Here is a 19066-nt window from a genome sequence, read left to right as displayed (position 1 = left end):
TTTGACTCAATTAGCTTTGTTGAATGCATTTGACTTTCATTTGATTCAAAAAGCTTTGTTTGAATGTGTTTGACTTTCATTTGACTCAATTATCTTTGTTGAATGCATTTGACTTTCTTTTGATTCAAAAAGCTTTGTTTGACTGTGTTTGACTTTCATTTGACTCAATTTGCTTTGTTGAATGCATTTGACTTTCATTTTATTCAAAAAGCTTTGTTTGAATGTGTTTGATTTTCATTTGACTCAATTATCTTTGTTGAATGAATTTGACTTTTATTTGATTCAAAAAGCTTTGTTTGAATGTATTTGACTTTCATTTGACTCAATGATGAGTGACATTTATGGCACTCATTTGGTTCCTTTTTGGATGATTTCTATTTCATTTTATCTCTCTTTTCTTTAGTTTTCCTTAGTTTTATTCTTGTTTTCTGCATTATATGATTTTTGTAGTTAGTTTCTCTATTTCATGCTTTTTCTTGTTTACTTGCTATTTTTTCCCTTTTACTTGCTTTTTATCCTTTGATTGTAGGTTGTGATTGATTGTCCAAGGATTCCCGGGCTTCCTTTCCATAGTTTTCCATTGATTTTCTTGCCTAAAGCTTGTGCAAGAAGTTTCAAGTCAATGTGAGGTTCAAGGAGCATGCTTCAAGGTCTTGTTTTTGCCTTCCTCATGGCTTCTATTCTTCAAGAAATTCAAGGAAGTTCCTGCCTACCTTGTCCTCCATCATCATCATCTAGGATGTGTGCACCTCGTGAGCTAGGGCAAAGAAGAAAGGAGGAAGCAGCAGCGTTGTGCTGGCGCACTAGAAGAGTGTGCGGCCGCACATCTGTCGTGTGCGGCCGCACATCAGGTGCGTGCGGGCGCACCTGCCTGGGTGTGCTTCCGTGCGCACCATTCTCTCTCCTTCGAGCGCCCGCACCGACGTGGGTCTATTTTTGGACGGGTGTGCTCCCGTGCGCACCATTCTTTCCCAACTTCCTCTGGGGATTGTTAGTTATTTCTTTCCATTTATAGAGAGAAGATTAGATCTTCATTAAGAAGATTTAGATTAGATTAGATTTTAGAGAGAGAAAACATTAGTTCTTAGCATTTTTAGAGAGAGAAAGTGTGGGTTTGATGATTGATGATTGAAGATTGCTTCATTTGATTTGATTTCTATCAAGTTTGTAAGAATTCTTGACTCTTTAATGCAATTCAATGTTTGATTTCATTAGTATTGTTGTTTGATTTGGTTAATTGATAGTTTGATTAATTTGATTGAATTTGTTGGTTTCAATTGATGAATTTGGGAATGATGACTAGTTTAGCTTTTATTTTGATGTTCTTCATGGATTGTGAGTAGTTTATTTGCTAGGGAAATGGTGAAGCATGTATTGATGATGAATTGAGATTAATTTGGGGGAAATTGATTGAGTTGATAATGTGATTAAATTGGTTGATTGATTTTGTGCATGTGTGTGCTTGATTAGGCTTGATCACCCTTGTTATTCACACTAGATTGCATTGTGAGTTCACATTGATACGGACCATTGATTTGTGGCTTACATTTACTCGATTGAGATATCTAGTGATGTTTCCTAGCTAGTGTTTGGTGTAGTTGACGCTAATTAGACCTCTAGGAGAATAGCTTGATGTACTCTCTTGGTTGAAATTTCAGTTTTCCCACACCTTGCTTGACTTGATTGGTTAATTCCCCAAGTTGATTGAACTTCATCGTTGATGCATGTGGATCCATTCCCCTAGTGCCTTAGCATTCATTTAGTACAAGCCTTTTGCATCGCCTAGTTTAGCCTTAGTTTCTACCATAAACCCCTACTAGACTTCGGAATAGCTTAACTTAGGCATCGTGCATTCGACCTCCGTTTCTTTGGGTTCGACCTTGACTTACCACTACACTAAATAGGGGTTTGTTAAGTTACAAATTTTGTTTGATTGGGTGGGGTGGTAGCCCAACGACCTACCGTTCTCCTTCCCATCACTCAATTAGCTTTGTTGCATGAATTTGACTTTCATTTGATTCAAAAAGCTTTGTTTGAATGTGTATAACTTTCATTCAACTCAATTATTGATGGAAAGGAGAACGGTAGGTCGTTGGGCTACCACCCCACCCAATCAAACAAAATTTGTAACTTAACAAACCCCTATTTAGTGTAGTGTTAAGTCAAGGTCGAACCCAAAGGAATGGAGGTCGAATGCACAATGCCTAAGTCAAGCTATTTCGAAGTTAAGTAAAAGGGGTTTATGAAGGAAACTAGAGCTAGAGCTAAATGATGCAATAACTTATATGAAATCAATCTAAAGACACTAGGGCAATGGATCCACAAGTAATTGTAATGGAAAATGGTAATTTGGGAGGTTAAACCGACTAAGTCAAGTGATATGAAGGAAGATTATCACGTATCCAAAATAGCATACCAAGATGGTTCACCTAGAGGTCTAAATAGCGTCAACTACGCTAAACACTACCTAGGGAACGTCACAAAGCACCTCAATCGTGAAATTGCAAGTTACTAATCAATGGTCCGTATCATAGCAAGCTCACAATGCAATCTAGTGCAATAATCAAAGATGGCCAAACCTCAATTAATCACACACATGCATATGAATTATCAACCAAATTTAATCATATCATCAACTCCATCAATTATCCCCAAATTACTCTAATCCATTATACAAACATGCTTCACCATTTCCCTAGCTAGGAAATTACTCACTAGCCATAGGAATCAAGATCAAAACTACAACAATCATCAATTTCATCATCAACATAATTGAAATTAAAGATTAAACCAATAATCAATCAAAATCAATCAAAATTCAATTAAACTACAATCAATCATCAATAACATGGAAAACAAATGAAATCAACTAGAATCAAACTTGTATTGAAATCAAGAAGAAGATCCTTACAAAACATTGATCTAAAGATCAAATACAATGAGGAATTCTTGAGCAATCACCAAAAATCATGAGTTTCTCTCTCTAAAGTTCTTGAGTTTCTCTCTCTAAAATTCTCCCAAAACTAACTATCAAATTCAATCTAAAAAACTTCTTACTAAAAATAGGTAGAAATAACTATATATACAAAGAGGAGGTCGGTATTGACGCCCAAAAGTACACCCTCGTAGGTGCGGGCGCTCGGAGGAGGGAGAATGGTGCGCACGGGGCACACCCAGATTGGTGCGCCCGCACGCACCAGGTGTGCGGCCGCACCCGACCAATGTGCGGCCGCACACCACCTTGGTGCGCCCGCACATATCTGGGTCTTTCCCCCTTCTTCTCTTCGTCCTAGCTCAAGCGGTGCACGCGTCCTAGATGATGATGATGGAGGACAAAGTAGGCAGAAACTTTCTTGAATTTCTTGAAAAGTATAAGCCATGAAGAAGGCATATACAAAGCCTTGAAGCTTGCCTCTTGGATCCACCCTTGACTTGAAGCTTCTTGCACCATCTCTAGGCATGAAAACAATGAAAGCTCATAGAGAGGAAGCTTGGGAATTCTTGGACAATTAATTACCACCTACAAATAAATGATAAAAAGCAAGTAAAAGAGAAAAATAACAAGTAAACTAGAAAAAGCATGAATTAGAGAAACTAACTACAAAAAGCATAAAATGAAGAAAACAAGAATAAAACTAAGGAAAACTAAAGAAAAGAGAGATAAAATGAAATAAAAATCATCCAAAAAGGAACCAAATGAGTGCCATAATTGTCACTCATCAAATTCCCCCAAGCTAAACTTTTGCTCGTCCTCGAGCAAAACAAAGCAAGAAAGAGTGAGGATGAAAATTTTATTGAAAACGAAAAAGAAAGACTCAAGATAAGAATATACACTAAAACTCACTGTCGTAGGAATCACGGTTGTTTTTAGCTACAACAAGTCCTTTAAACCCCAAAGTCGCCTAGGGTATCCTAAGAGTTTGACCCATAACTCTCCACCAAACATCAATGAGGCAAACCATAAAAAGAAAGGAAAATGAAATAAAAACAAACCTTTGCGAAATGAACCAACATAAAGACTATAATGCAAATGAATGACAATCTTTCTCAAGTAGTTAAGGTATGCACGTTTCAAGATATCCAAGGTTGATTGAAACATAGGGTATGCTAGGCATAGGAACTAGTTATCACAATTCACTTTCATCCCAAACAATCTTACCGCGTTCTTCCCACTAGTCTCAAATCTCCCCTTAGTGAGTGTCCCAATGATTCCTCGAAGGAACCGGAAAAGAATTATTTTAAGGCTACTCGACAATCTTGACTATGCATCCCCTTTCCTTAGGCAATGACCCATGATGCCCTCCCCTGAATAGTGACTCAACTATCTAGGTCGAAAGGTATTTCCCCAAGGTTGTAACGTAAGGCATAAAGGGTGAAGGTAGGCTAAAATTTAAAAATTTAGTGATTTTCCTAAAAAGTGAAGCAAAAGGGTGATCAATCCTTAACACCACAATCAAGAAACTACCAAACAAAAACAACACCCCCAAGCTTACTTGAAGCTATACTCACAAAAATATATACAAAAAGCGTACACGCTTCTCTCCCAAGCTAAAATGAAGCATTGTCCTCAATGCTTAGAAGGAGAAAAGAATACATCAAAATATTTTTGAATTATTCACCTTTTCAATTTTTTTGTTTTTTTTATATTGTACATGCAAAGTCCTTGCCTTTTGCTTAATTTGGACGGCTTTTCCTAAATGCAAATTATTAGTCCATGCCTTTTGAGAAGTAGGACGGCTTTTCCACAAATATTTGCCATTATTCAAAAAGAAAATGAAATTACAAACTTGCTTACATAAAAACCAAAATTTCAACTTAACCACCACAAACTTCATCTCAAATGATCATATTGCTTCACAAAAACCAAGAAAATATAGAAAATGAAACAAAAGGTCAAATAAATAAAGATGTGGCTTAAAAAGAAGGGATAAGGCTCAAATGGTTGCAAGAAGGAAAATGTAAACCCAAAAATAAAGAAAATAACAAAATATAACAAAAATGAAAAGTACCACCCCGAAAAATGTGCCTTTGTCCTTCCTAGATAGTTCAGTCTTGGTTTGAGAATCATACATCAAGCTTTATTAGATTAGTTTTGCATAGTCAAGGATCCATGCCGCTCATACAAGGAATGTTGAAGGCTAGAAAAACAAGTAACCTCACAAGGTTGTGGCAAAAACTCACTAGTGGTGTCAAATCAACTATAGGAAGCAACTACCAACGTACCACAAACAAGTAGAATCCGGCTTCATGATCCCCCTAGTTCAAACCAACTACCCTAGCATACACTATCCTAGAGTCAACCGAACATAGTCTCAAACCGTGCATACCTTTACAAACCTAGGAAGAAAATCATCCAAAAGACAAAGTCCAATGTACAAGGTTCATTTCATAAGAAAAGAAATGAAAAACAATGCCTCAAAATCACATCAAAAATGAAAAGAAAAAAAAAGGAAAGTAAGAGAAAAAGTAAAATAAAAGAGAGTAAAAGAAAAGAAACGGAGACATAGAAAAGGAAAACATAGGTAAAATAGCATGTAAAGGACTAGAAAGCAAGTTAAACACATAAAATTCCCAATCGACAAACAAGTGATCGATAGACAACAAAGTCACCGATCCCAAACACATTACGTGTTAACAATCATCAATCCTCAAACCAATCAACTTCTCCTAAACTAATCCTATTCTAGGCAACCAAGGAAAATAAAGAGAAAATAAGAAAGGTCTCACCGGGTTTCCAAGCTTAGCAAAGATAAATGAAGCGATTAGAAACCACTTCGTAGCATGCCATATCCATAAGCTCTTCAAGAAACCAAGTGAGAAAAAGAAATAAAAGAAACTATGAACAAAGAAAATGGTTAGTAACTTCAAAACAAATAAAAGAAAACAACAAATAAAAGGAAACTAAACTAAGCAAGAAGTATATACAACTAAAGGAAAGAAAAGCTAAACTAACCAAAGAATAGAAAGAATAAAAGAAATAAAACTAAGTAAACAATAAAGTCTAAACTAACTAAAGAATTATTCTAAACTACAAGATTTGGATTTAATGGATTTGGATCAAAGGGTTTTGGATTAAGGGATTTGGATATATGGGATCATCGACAACAACATGCCAAGCAAAACATCACCACAAACAACAAGCATCCAAGCAAATTGGGCAAACAAGCTAGCTACAAGGAAAGTAGCCTAAAGATCAAGAAAATGAGGAAATCAAACAAGAGGAATGAAAATAAACATGCAAACAACTAAGGTATGTACACAACAACAAAATTGGTCACCGAGCAAGTTATTAGTTCCCCCAAGCTAGATAAAAATACATCTCAACATCCCAATCAAAACAAAACATGCATCAAAAATATAAGGGATGGAGGCAAAAAAGCATGAGAAGCTAAAGGGAACTAATAACTACTACCATCACCACCACCACTCCCACTCGGCTCGGCCCCATCGGGGTCCCTGTTGCGCTCGGGGTCATCGAAGGGATGAGGGTAAGGCTCCCATCCTCCGGTGTACCCCTCGGGCCACCCATAATGCCCCTTGAAAAGATCTTGTTGCCAAGGAGCAAGAGGGGTGAAGTTATCGGGCAAAGTGAGTTCAAAGGGGTGGTTAGGATGGACATGGGGGTAGTTAGGGTCACCCCTATAGTCACTACCACCCGGAGCCTTGTAATCATAGTTACCGTGCTCGTCCGGATAGTAGTGAAGCTCGGTGTCGGGGTTAGAAGGCCCCGACCAATAAGGATGCCCATACAAAGGTAGAGGACCTTGTTGGGGCGGGAAATACGGATAGTTAACCGGGGGAGTAATGTTCCAATGGTTAACCTCCGCCTCAAAAATTTGTTGTTGTTATGTAAACATACCTTGTTGCATCTCTTGAATACCTCTTAGTTGCTCATAGATGGCCCCAATGTCTTGATCATACATGCCATCCACGTGGATTTTCAATCCACTCATTTGCTCACTAAGAGCCCTCAAATCCGCATTGGCGAAAGCATGTTGCCCTTGCTCTTGCTCTTGCTCTTGCTCTTGAGGAGCTTGTTGTTGTGGAGAATAATGTGGTTGTTGTTGATGTTGTTGTTGTTGTTGATGTTGTTTTTCTTCTTCATCATCTTCTTCCTCATCCTCATCGGAGTCAAAGTTGGGATGCCGAAAGGACTTGGGAACATGCCACACATTGTTGGCGATTAGAGCCAAAGAAGTCAAGCTGGGGTTAGGCAAGTAGCACCAATGCTCGTTGCCCCTAAGCCACTCATATCTCCCTTCGCTATAGCCCTTGGAGATGAATTGGATTTGACCCAATTGCTGCATATCGAGGTAGATAGAAGTACTATCCCCGATCTACTTACAAAAAGGGAGATAAGCATCGAGGCGAAGGCGAGTCAATAGCCTAGTTACCATGCCCCCGCATGGGATCTCTCCCGTACTCCTTTTGCGAAGGTCCAAACAATATTAGGCAAAGATATACCCCAAGTTCAACCGGCCCACATACTCCGGGCGGGTAGACAACCAAAGGACCTTGAGCTCCAACTTGCTCAACTTCCCCAATTCTTGTTTGGGGAACAAAACATAGCCCAAAAGACGGTGTACAACCCTAAGGCAAGGTTGGTACACCGATGAGATCTTAGCCTGGTTGGTGATAAACTCAGTACCACCTGAGATGTCTTCCCACCATGAGTTTTGATCATACTCCGGGAAGATGTAATGTTCAACGTTGACAATATCCCCGTGGGGATCAAAATCCAGAGCGGCGTTGAACTCTTCCAATGATTGATCGAAGATGTGGTTGAACAATTGGAAACGCACCCTATATACCCCTCCTACGGGTACAAGCTCTAAGGTAGCCAAGAACTTCAAAGTAGGCTCCTTATAAGTGCGGTAGGCATCGGTGATGAAAGAACCCAATCGGAGATTTAGGAGCAATGACCGCACATCATTATCAATACCTAATTTCAACATATCGGGTTGGAAGTAGTGGCGGGTTTGTTTTAGGATTCTTTCTTCCTTCAAATTTTGGTAGAAGGTCTTTTGTTTGTCGGTGAAGTTTTTCTTTTTGGGAAGAGAGGTTGGAGGTCGTGTTTGAGTGGAGGAAGGGTTGGAAGTACTAGGCCTAGAAGATGTACTAGGCCTAGAGGAGGTACTTGGGCGAGGAGGTTCATCGATGCTAACATCGGTTTTCCGTTTCTTGGTGAGTTTCTTGAGGTATTTAGACATTTTGAGAGGCTTAGAAAGATCACCAATATCCAACAAAGAGCAAAATCAATGAACCAAGAATACCACACCCAAATTCACCACTTACTACCAAAATTGCCAAACTCCAAATTCACACTTCTTTTCAATCAAAACCAATTCCAAACCAATCAACAACACCAATAATCCAAGAAAAACTCCTTTTCAACAATCCAAGAATAACCACAAGACCAATACCACATTCACCACATACTACCCATATTCAAAAAATTCAACTCATAATATATCAACCAAAAATGATGAGAATCACTACAAAATCAACAAACAATACAATGTTATGCAAAATCAATCAACAAAAATCACCAAATCACAACCAATATCAAGATCAAGCATCAAAAATCACAAAATCAATACTACACTATTCATGCTCATACAAATTTTCAATCAATGCAAATTTATGATATAAATGGCAAAATTAAAGCAAGGATTAGTGATTATACCATAAGAGAAGCAAGATTAACCAACTTAGAGCAACCAATTTGAACCCACAAAGAAAGCCCCAATTTTCGGCCACCAAGAGTAGGAGAGAGAGTGAGTGAAATTTGGGTTAATTTGTGAGGAATTTGTAGTGTAGAAAGATTTGTGAGTGATTTTGATTGAAAATGGAGTGATTTTGGTGAGGATTTGAGTGATTTTTGATGGTGAATGGAGAGTGAAGAGTGCGCACAAGAGGGTTTTGAAAGGGGAATGCTCGTGAGGAAGAAGATGAAATGAGGAAATGAAGGGAAAAAGGAGGAAGAAGAGGAGTATATGCACGTCCAGCCCATGTGCGGCCGCACAGGTTTGGTGTGCGCCCGCACATGCCTCGTGTGCGGCCGCACATCCCTGTGCGTGCTCGATTCTTCCTTTTTCTCAACAAATTGATACTTACTGCCTATTTTGGTGCGCACATGAATCATGATGGTGATGAGGAACAACATAGGCAGTAGCTAAAATCATTTTCAAAGACCTCAAAGTTGAAAATTCATATGCTCACCACAAAAATTCACTAAGTATCAATTTCCTCCAACTTTCAAAACATGAATTTCCTATCTTACCTCTGTAAAATTCTTACCCTTTTACCTCAAATTTCGATTAGAATCGAACAAAATGTGATTTGTGCCATGAACACCTTCCATTCATCATGCATACTTGTAGAATTCCAATCCCGCAAAAGGACATCCTAAAAATCCAATCAAGTAGAAAAGTGAAAGAAAAGACAAAGTAATAAAAGAAACAAAAATAAGAAAATTTAAAAATCAAAGGGAAAAGTTAGAAACTCCGGGTTGCCTCCCGGGAAGCGCTTGCTTAAGGTCCTAAGCTCGACCCTTCCTCCAAATCATGGAGGATCAAAGAACATCACCTTCTTCAAGGTGGTTTGATAGAGCAAAATTTTCTTCAATTTTGAGCAACTTCTCATCGTTGCTTAATGAAACCTTCACAAAATTCTTTTCAAATTCTTCCTTCTCCTTTCTCAACTTCTTTCTTTTTCTTGCTTTCTTCGAGTCACGGGCCTTTTTCTTCGGCTTGACTTCAACATCTTTAATCATGGAAGCTTTCTCTTCATCTTGAAAATTAAGCTTGAACCAATTTGGAATTTCAATTTCTTTCTCATCCCTTAGCTTTTGAATTACAAATTCTTCTTCACTAACATCATCGAGACTTGCACAAACATCATCAACAATCTCAAAAACATCATTAGTAGAAGAATCAATCATGCACATATCATTAATGGAACGAGAAAGACTAGCACATGCTATATCTTGCACACAAGATAAGGACTCATGCATTGGCTTCAGCTTAAAACTCTATTCCAATTTTCCACATCTCAAAGTGATTTGACCTCCCTTCACATCTATTAAGGCTCCCGAGGTGGCTAAGAAAGGCCTCCCTAAAATGATTGGAATATGCTCATCCTCCTCAATCTCCAAAACAACAAAATCCACGGGAAAGACAAACTCTCCAATCTTTAAAGGAACATCATCAATTGTTCCCTTAGGAAGCTTAATAGAGCGATCGGCCAATTGAAGTGTTATATTAGATGGTTGAAGCTCACCTAGATCAAGCCTTTTGAAAACCGAAAAGGGCATAATACTCACACTGGCCCCTAAATCACACAAAGCATTCTCAAAAACCATTTTCTTGATTTGACAAGGGATTGAAAAATTCCCCGGATCTTCCATTTTCTCCGGAAGCTCACCATGGATAAGAGCACTAAAACACTTCCCTCCTTCCACCGAACTACCCTCATCAAAATCTTCCTTCTCCTCTAGTATCTCCTTAAGGAACTTGGAGTACTTAGTCATATCGGGAATTGGCTCGGTAGAGGGTGTGGAATCATGAACTTCCTTAAGAACTTCAAGGAACTTCCCAAATTGCTCATCCATTTTGAATCTCAAATATTTTTGGGGATATGGTAGATCGGGAAATCTCTCTACCTCACTCATCTTTTCAACAACATATTCTTCTTTTTCCTCAACCTCACAATAAATTTCCTTGGACTCAACCCTCTCCACTTCATTTTCCATATCACCACTCTCATCTCTTTCCTCTTTTGAGCAAGAAACTCCCTCATTAAAATCATATCCACCACTTGTGGCAATAGAGTACACGGGTTTCTTTGGTTCAACACCTTGGGAAGGCAAAGATGAAGGACTAGCAAAATCCTTAATAGTGCTTGCTAATTGGGTAATTTGAGTCTCAAGCATCTTTTTGTGGGTCATCATCTCATTGAATTTCTTATCACTAACCGCCATATAGGTGTTAATGATCTTGGTTTGATTATCAATCAATTCCTCCAAAGTAGTCCTAGGAGAAGAAGGTTGTGAATAGGAATTTTCACCTTGAGTCTTTGGAACAAAACCGGGTGGGGGACCTCTTTCAGCATTATTTTGAAAATTTCCCCTTCCTTGATTGTTCCAATTACCCCTATTTTGATTTGAACCATAACCTTGATTATGGTTACCACCACCACGATTATGGTTACCATTACCTTGGTTATGATTTACATAACCTTGGTTTTGATTACCATAATTTTGGCTTTGGCTTTGATTTTGGCCACTATAACCTTGGTTATGGTTACCACGAGAACCTTGATTCCCTTGGTTCCTATAACCACTACCATGATTATAGTTGTCAAAATTGTCTTGGTTTTGGTAATTCCTATTCCATTGGCCTCTTTGATTATCAAATCTTTGAACATTGTTGTTTGACACAAAATTAACATGTTCACACTCATTGTTGTCAAACTCATCAACACATTCATTGTTGCAATTGCTAGAATCATGGTCATATGATCCACATACATCACAAAACAAACAACCCATAGGAATATTATATGAAGTAGAAGGAGTTTGAGAGTTAGATTCCACCTCTCCCCTTAATTTGGGAGGGAAGATTTGGAGCTTTGGAAGAGGAAGAAACACTCTCCAACTTGGCCTTGATCGCCGTCATCTCCTTTCCCAAGTTTGTCATTTGAGAGGAAAGATTGTTGATGGCATTAAGATGGTCCACCGAGTACAACGAAGATTGCTTACTTGAAGAATCTCTTTCCCCATCTTGCCAATCTCTATAGTAAGTCACCACATCCTCTATTATGTCCACAACTTCTTCTTCGGTTTTGGTCATGATTGGACCACCGGCCCCTCCATCAAGGTATGCTTTGCCTTGAGGACTCAAACCACCGTAGAAGATTTGGATCAATTGATATGTTGGAATTCCGTGGTGAGGACATTCTCTTTGGTACTCCTTGAATCTCTCCCATGCCTCATAAAGACTCTCATTTGGCTTTTGCTTGAATCCTTGAATTAAAGCCCTTGCCTCCGCCATTTTCTTTTGAGGATAGAAACGGGACAAGAAAGCTTTAGTGACATCATCCCAAGTTCTCAACGAATTGGGCTTCACCTCTTTGTCTAGCCATTCCACAGACCTTCCTATGAGGGAGAAAGGGAACAACTTAAGGCGGATGAATTCTTGGGACACTCCATTAACCTTGATCGTGTTGCAATATTTTTCGAACTCGTTAAGATGGTTCAATGGGCTCTCGTTCTTTGCCCCACTATATTGTCTCCTCTCAATTAGGGTGATCATTGCCGGCTGAATTTCATAGTCGTTTGCCGGTGTTGTAGGTGGAGCTATGCCACTCTCGAACCTATATGCACCGGGTACTCCCAATTCTTTCAAGGCAACTCTTGGTTTTTCTCCCATGACTTGCTCTTTTTCAATCTCTTCTTCGCTTGAGGAACTATAATCCAAAGTCTTGTTTGCTACTCTCCTCCTTGAGAGAGTTCTTTCATTCTCCGGATCAAAGGGAACAAATGAGCGATCTCGGGACCTATGCATACAAAACTCAAAGAAAATATAAGTAGCACGGCTACAAGTGTAGCCTAAAGTGTAAAACCTTTTTGTATTTTGCAAATGAAATGAAATAGACTCAACAACAACATGCACTCAAAGCACCATTCCCCGGCAACGGCGCCATTTTGATGGGAAGGAGAACGATAGGTCGTTGGGCTACCACCCCACCCAATCAAACAAAATTTGTAACTTAACAAACCCCTATTTAGTGTAGTGGTAAGTCAAGGTCGAACCCAAAGGAATGGAGGTCGAATGCACAATGCCTAAGTCAAGCTATTTCGAAGTCAAGTAAAAGGGGTTTATGAAGGAAACTAGAGCTAGAGCTAAATGATGCAAGAACTTATATGAAATCAATCTAAAGACACTAGGGCAATGGATCCACATGTAATTGTAATGGAAAATGGTAATTTAGGAGGTTAAACCGACTAAGTCAAGTGATATGAAGGAAGATTATCACGTATCCAAAAGAGCATACCAAGATGGTTCACCTAGAGGTCTAACTAGCGTCAACTACGCTAAACACTACCTAGGGAACGTCACAAAGCACCTCAATCGTGAAATTGCAAGTTACTAATCAATGGTCCGTATCATAGCAAGCTCACAATGCAATCTAGTGCAATAATCAAAGATGGCCAAACCTCAATTAATCACACACATGCACATGAATTATCAACCAAATTTAATCATATCATCAACTCCATCAACTATCCCCAAATTACTCTAATCCATTATTCAAACATGCTTCACCATTTCCCTAGCTAGGAAACTACTCACTAGCCATAGGAATCAAGATCAAAACTACAACAATCATCAATTTCATCATCAACATAATTGAAATCAAAGATTAAACCAACAATCAATCAAAATCAATCAAAATTCAATTAAACTACAATCAATCATCAATAACATGGAAAACAAATGAAATCAACTAGAATCAAACTTGTATTGAAATCAAGAAGAAGATCCTTACAAAACTTTGATCTAAAGATCAAATACAATGAGGAATTCTTGAGCAATCACCAAAAATCTTGAGTTTCTCTCTCTAAAGTTCTTGAGTTTCTCTCTCTAAAATTCTCCCAAAACTAACTATCAAATTCAATCTAAAAAACTTCTTACTAAAAATAGGTAGAAATAAATATATATACAAAGAGGAGGTCGGTATTGACGCCCAAAAATAGACCCTCGTAGGTGCGGGCGCTCGGAGGAGGGAGAATGGTGCGCACGGGGCACATCCAGATTGGTACGCGCGCACGCACCAGGTGTGCGGCCGCACCCGACCAATGTGCGGCCGCACACCACCTTGGTGCGCCCGCACATATCTGGGTCTTTCCCCCTTCTTCTCTTCGTCCTAGCTCAAGCGGTGCACGCGTCCTAGATGATGATGATGGAGGACAAAGTAGGCAGAAACTTTCTTGAATTTCTTGAAAAGTATAAGCCATGAAGAAGGCATATACAAAGCCTTGAAGCTTGCCTCTTGGATCCACCCTTGACTTGAAGCTTCTTGCACCATCTCTAGGCATGAAAATAATGAAAGCTCATAGAGAGGAAGCTCGGGAATTACCACCTACAAATAAATGATAAAAAGCAAGTAAAAGAGAAAAATAACAAGTAAACTAGAAAAAGCGTGAAATAGAGAAACTAACTACAAAAAGCATAAAATGAAGAAAACAAGAATAAAACTAAGGAAAACTAAAGAAAAGAGAGATAAAATGAAATAGAAATCATCCAAAGAGGAACCAAATGAGTGCCATAAATGTCACTCATCAATTAACTTTATTGAATGCATTTGACTTTCATTTGATTCAAAAATCTTTGTTTGATGTGTTTGACTTTCATTTGAGTCATAAAACTTTGTTGAATGCATTTGATTTTCATTTGACTCAAAAAGCATTATATGAATGTGTTGGACTTTCATTTGACTCAATTATCTTTGTCGAATGCATTAGACTTTCATTTAATTCAAAAGCATTGTTTGAATGTGTTTGATTTTGATTTGACTCAATTAGCTTTGTTGAATAAATTTAACTTTCATTTGATTAAAAAAGCTTTGTTTTAATGTGTTTGACTTTCATTTGATTAAAAAAGCTTTGTTGATTGAGTTTTAATTTCATTTGACTCAATTAGCTTTGTTGAATGCATTGGACTTTCAATTGATTCAAAAAGCTTTGTATGAATGTGTTTGACCTTCATTTGACTCGATTAACTTTGTTGAATGCATTTGACTTTCCCTTGATTTTAAAAGCTTTGTTGAATGAGTTTGGCTTTCATTTGACTCAATTAGATTTGTTGAATTCATTTGACTTTCATTTGATTAAAAAAGTATTCTATGAATGTGTTTGACTTTCATTTTACTCAATTAACTTTGTTGAATGCATTTGACTTTCATTTGATATAAATAGCTTTGTTTGAATGTGTTTGAATTTTTTTGAGTCAAAAAGCTTTGTTGAATGCATTTGACTTTATTTGGTTTAAAAAACTTTGTTTGAATGAGTTTAACTTTCATTTGACTCAATTATCTTGGTTGAATGCATTTGACTTTCATTTGGTTCAAAAAGCTTTGTTTGAATGTGTTCGACTTTCATTTGATTCAAAAAGCTTTGTATGAATCTGTTTGACATTTATTTGACTCAATTATCTTTATTGAATGCATTTGACATTCATTGAATCAATTATCTTTGTTGAATGTGTTTGACTTTCATTTGATTCAAAAAGCTTTGTTTGAATGTATTTTACATTCATTTGATTCAAAAAGCTTTGTATAAATGTGTTTGACTCTCATTTGACTCAATTAGCTTTGTTGAATGCATTTGACTTTCATTTGATTCAAAAAGCTTTTTTTTTAATGTGTTTGACATTCATTTGACTCAATTAGCTTTGTAGAATGCATTTGACTTTCATTCGACTCAATTAGCTTTGTATGATTGTGTTTGACTTTCATTTGACTCAATTAGCTTTGTTAATTGCATTCCACTTTAATTTAATTCAAAAAGCTTTGTTTGAATGTGGTTGACTTTCATTTGACTCAATTAGCTTTGTTGAATGCATTTGACTTTCATTTGATTCTAAAAACTTTGTTTGAATGTGTTTGACTTTCATTTGACTCAATTATCTTTTGTTGAATGAATTTGACTTTCATTTGTTTCAAAAAGCTTCGTTTGAATGTGTTTGACATTCATTTGATTCAAAAAGCTTTGTATGAATGTGTTTGACATTCATTTGACTCAATTAGCTTTGTAAAATGCATTTGACTTTCATTTGACTCAATTAGCTTTGTATGAATGTGTTTGACTTTCATTTGACTTGATTAGCTTTGTTAATTGCATTTCACTTTCATTTAATTCAAAAAGCTTTGTTTGAATGTGTTTGACTTTCATTTGACTTAATAATCTTTGTTGAATGCATTATACTTGCATTTGATGCAAAAAAAGCTTAGTTTTAATGTGTTTGACTTTCAATCAACTCAATTAGCTCTGTTGAATGCGTTTGACTTTTATTTGATTCAAAAAGCTTTGTTTGAATGTATTTCACATTCAATTGATTCAAAAAGCTTTGTATGAATGTGTTTGAATTTCATTTGACTCAATTATCTTTGTTAAATGCATTTAAATTTCATTTTATTCAAAAAGCATTGTTTGAGTGTGTTCGACTTTCATTTGACTCAATTAGCTTTCTTGAATGTATTTGACTTTCATTTGATTCAAAAAGCTTTTTTTATTTGCGTTTGACTTTCATTTTACTCAATTAGCTTTGTATGAAAGTGTTTGACTTTCATTTGACTCAATTAGCTTTTTTTATTGCATTTGACTTTCATTTAATTCAAAAAGCTTTGTTTGAATGTGTTTTACTTTCATTTGGCTCAATTAGCTTTGTTGAATGCATTTTAATTTCATTCGATTCAAAAAGCTTTGTATAAATTTGTTTGACTTTCATTTGACTCAATTATCTTCGTTGAATGCATTTGAATTTCACTTGATTTTAAAAGCTTTGTTTGAATATGTTTGACTTTCATTTTGTTCAAAAAGCTTTGTTTGAATGTGTTTGACTTTCAATTTACTCAATTAGCTTTATTGAATGCATTTGACTTGTATTTGATTCAAAAAGCTTTGTTTAAATGTGTTTGACTTTCATTTGACTCAATTAGCCTTGTTGAATGCATTTGACTTTCATTTAATTTAAAAAGCTTTGTTTAAATGTGTTTGATTTTCATTTGACTCAATTATCTTTGTTGAATGCATTTGACTTTATTTGATTCAAAAAGCTTTGTTTGAATGAGTTTGACTTTCATTTGACTCAATAATCTTTGTTGAATGCAATTGACTTTCATTTGGTTCAAAAATCGTTGTTGAATGTGTTTGACTTTCATTTGACTCAATTAGCTTTGTTGAATGCATTTGAGTTTTATTTTATTCAAAAATCTTTGTTTGAATGTGTTTGATATTCATTTGAGTTAAAAATCTTTGTTGAATGCATTTCACTTTCATTTGATTCAAAAAGCTTTGTTTGAATGTGTTTGACTTTCATTTGATTCAAAAAGCTTTGTTGAATGCATTTGACTTTCATTTGATTCAAAAAGCTTTGTTTGAATGTGTTTAATTTCCATTTGAGTCAAAAAGCTATGTTGAATGCATTTGAATTTCATCTAATTAAAAAAGCTTTGTTTGAATGTGTTTGACTTTCATTTAACTCAATTATCTTTGTTGAATGCATTTGACTTTCATTTGATTCAAAAAGCTTTGTTTGAATGTTTTTGACTTTCATTTGACTCAATTGTGTTTGTTGAATGTATTTGACTTTCATTTTATTCAAAAAGCGTTGTTGAATGTGTTTGACTTTCATTTGACTGAATTAGCTTTGTTAAATGCATTTGAGTTTTATTTGATTCAAAAAGCTTTGTATGAATGTGTTTGACTTTCATTTGACCAAATTACCTTTGTTGAATGCATTTGACTTTCATTTGATTCAATATATCTATTTTTTTTTTTGCTATTGAAAAGAAGTTGTCTTACTTGTTGTTGGTAGATTTCATCAAATTTGTCTTGTTTCCATATATTAACAAATTTTGACAACTAATTTTTTTTGTAGCGATTTAGAAACAAATTGAGGCAACAAATTTTTGAATTGTTCCTATTAGAAATTAGCTGTCTCATTATTATTGCTAGCTGAAAACAGATTTTTTATTTGTTGTCTTTTAGCAATGCCATTTTACAAAATGTTTTGCAACAAAATTTCTAGTTGTTGCTATTGGAGACACTTGTTTTACTATTTGTTGCTAAAATGACATCACATTTTAATTTGTTGCCATTAGAAACAAGTTGTGATATAAATTGTTGCTAACTTATTAAGAGTCATTGAAGTAATTTACATAATATGTTGTAATAAATAAAATGAAAACAAGTCATCTTGTTCTATACAAAAGAACTATTAGAAGTAATTAATAATCGTTCCATCACTTTTAGCAATAAAACGAAGGCGATAAAATAATATATATTATTTTATAAGTTCATCAGAAAGAGCATGTAGAAAATGGGAATGCTTTTTACTATTTTGCCCGAATTTGCTTGATTTTGGTTCTACAAGACCTTAAAACCTTATGAATTGCTTTGTTTTTGTGATTTCTTTTGTGAGGCAGTTATGAATACATATATTTGACATGATTCAAGCCTTTTCAAGTTCATTAGAAAGAGCATGTAGAAAATGGGAATGCATCTTCCCATTTTGGCCGAATTTGCTTGATTTTGGCTCTACAAGACCTTAAAACCTTATAACATGCTTTATTTTTGTGATTTATAATAAATACACATATTTGACATGAATCATGCCTTTTCAAGTTCATTAGAAAGAGCATGTTGAAAATGGGTACGTTTTTTCCAATTTTGCCCGAATTTGCTTAATTTTTGTTCTACAACACCTTAAAACCTTATAACTTGCTTTGTTTTTGTGATTTATATGTTTAGAAAATTATAAATGCATATATTTGATATGATTCAAGAATTTATAAGTTCATTAGAAAGAGCATGTAGAAAACGAAAAGGCTTCTTACTATTTTGCCCAAATTTGCTTGATTTTGGTTCTACAAGACCTTAAAACCTTATAACTTTCTTTTTTTTTTGTGATTTATTTTGTTAGGAAGTTATAAATACATATATTTGACATGAATCAAGCCTCTCCATGTTTATTAAAAAGAGCATGTAGAAAAAGGGAATGCTTCTTACTATTTTGCCCGAATTTGCTTGATTTCAGTTCTACAAGACCTTAAAACCTTATAACTTGCTTTGTTTTTCTGATTTATATGCTTATGCATTTATAAATACATATATTTCACATGATTCAAACAATTATAAGTTCATTAGAAAGAGCATGTAGAATTTGGGAATGCTTTTTACTATTTTGCCCGAATTTGCTTGATTTTGGTTCTACAAGACCTTTAAACCTCATAACTTGCTTTGTTTTTGTGATTTATTTTTTTATAGATTTATAAATACATA

General features: G+C 35.8%; 1 non-coding gene across 1 annotated transcript; it reads left to right on the top strand.

Moving 5' to 3' along the window:
* The first annotated feature begins 11940 nt into the window (after positions 1–11940).
* LOC145606350 (small nucleolar RNA R71) lies at positions 11941–12046 on the top strand. Its single transcript, XR_014105250.1, has one exon. It is a non-coding gene; the product is annotated as a small nucleolar RNA R71 (small nucleolar RNA).
* The last annotated feature ends 7020 nt before the right edge of the window (positions 12047–19066 follow it).

Source organism: Chenopodium album, chromosome 22, assembly GCF_948465745.1.
Source record: "Chenopodium album chromosome 22, dcCheAlbu1.1, whole genome shotgun sequence".
In the NCBI taxonomy this organism is placed as follows: domain Eukaryota; kingdom Viridiplantae; phylum Streptophyta; class Magnoliopsida; order Caryophyllales; family Amaranthaceae; genus Chenopodium; species Chenopodium album.
The sequence above is the reverse complement of the archived record's forward strand: the minus strand, read 5'-3'. Positions and strand labels throughout refer to the sequence as shown.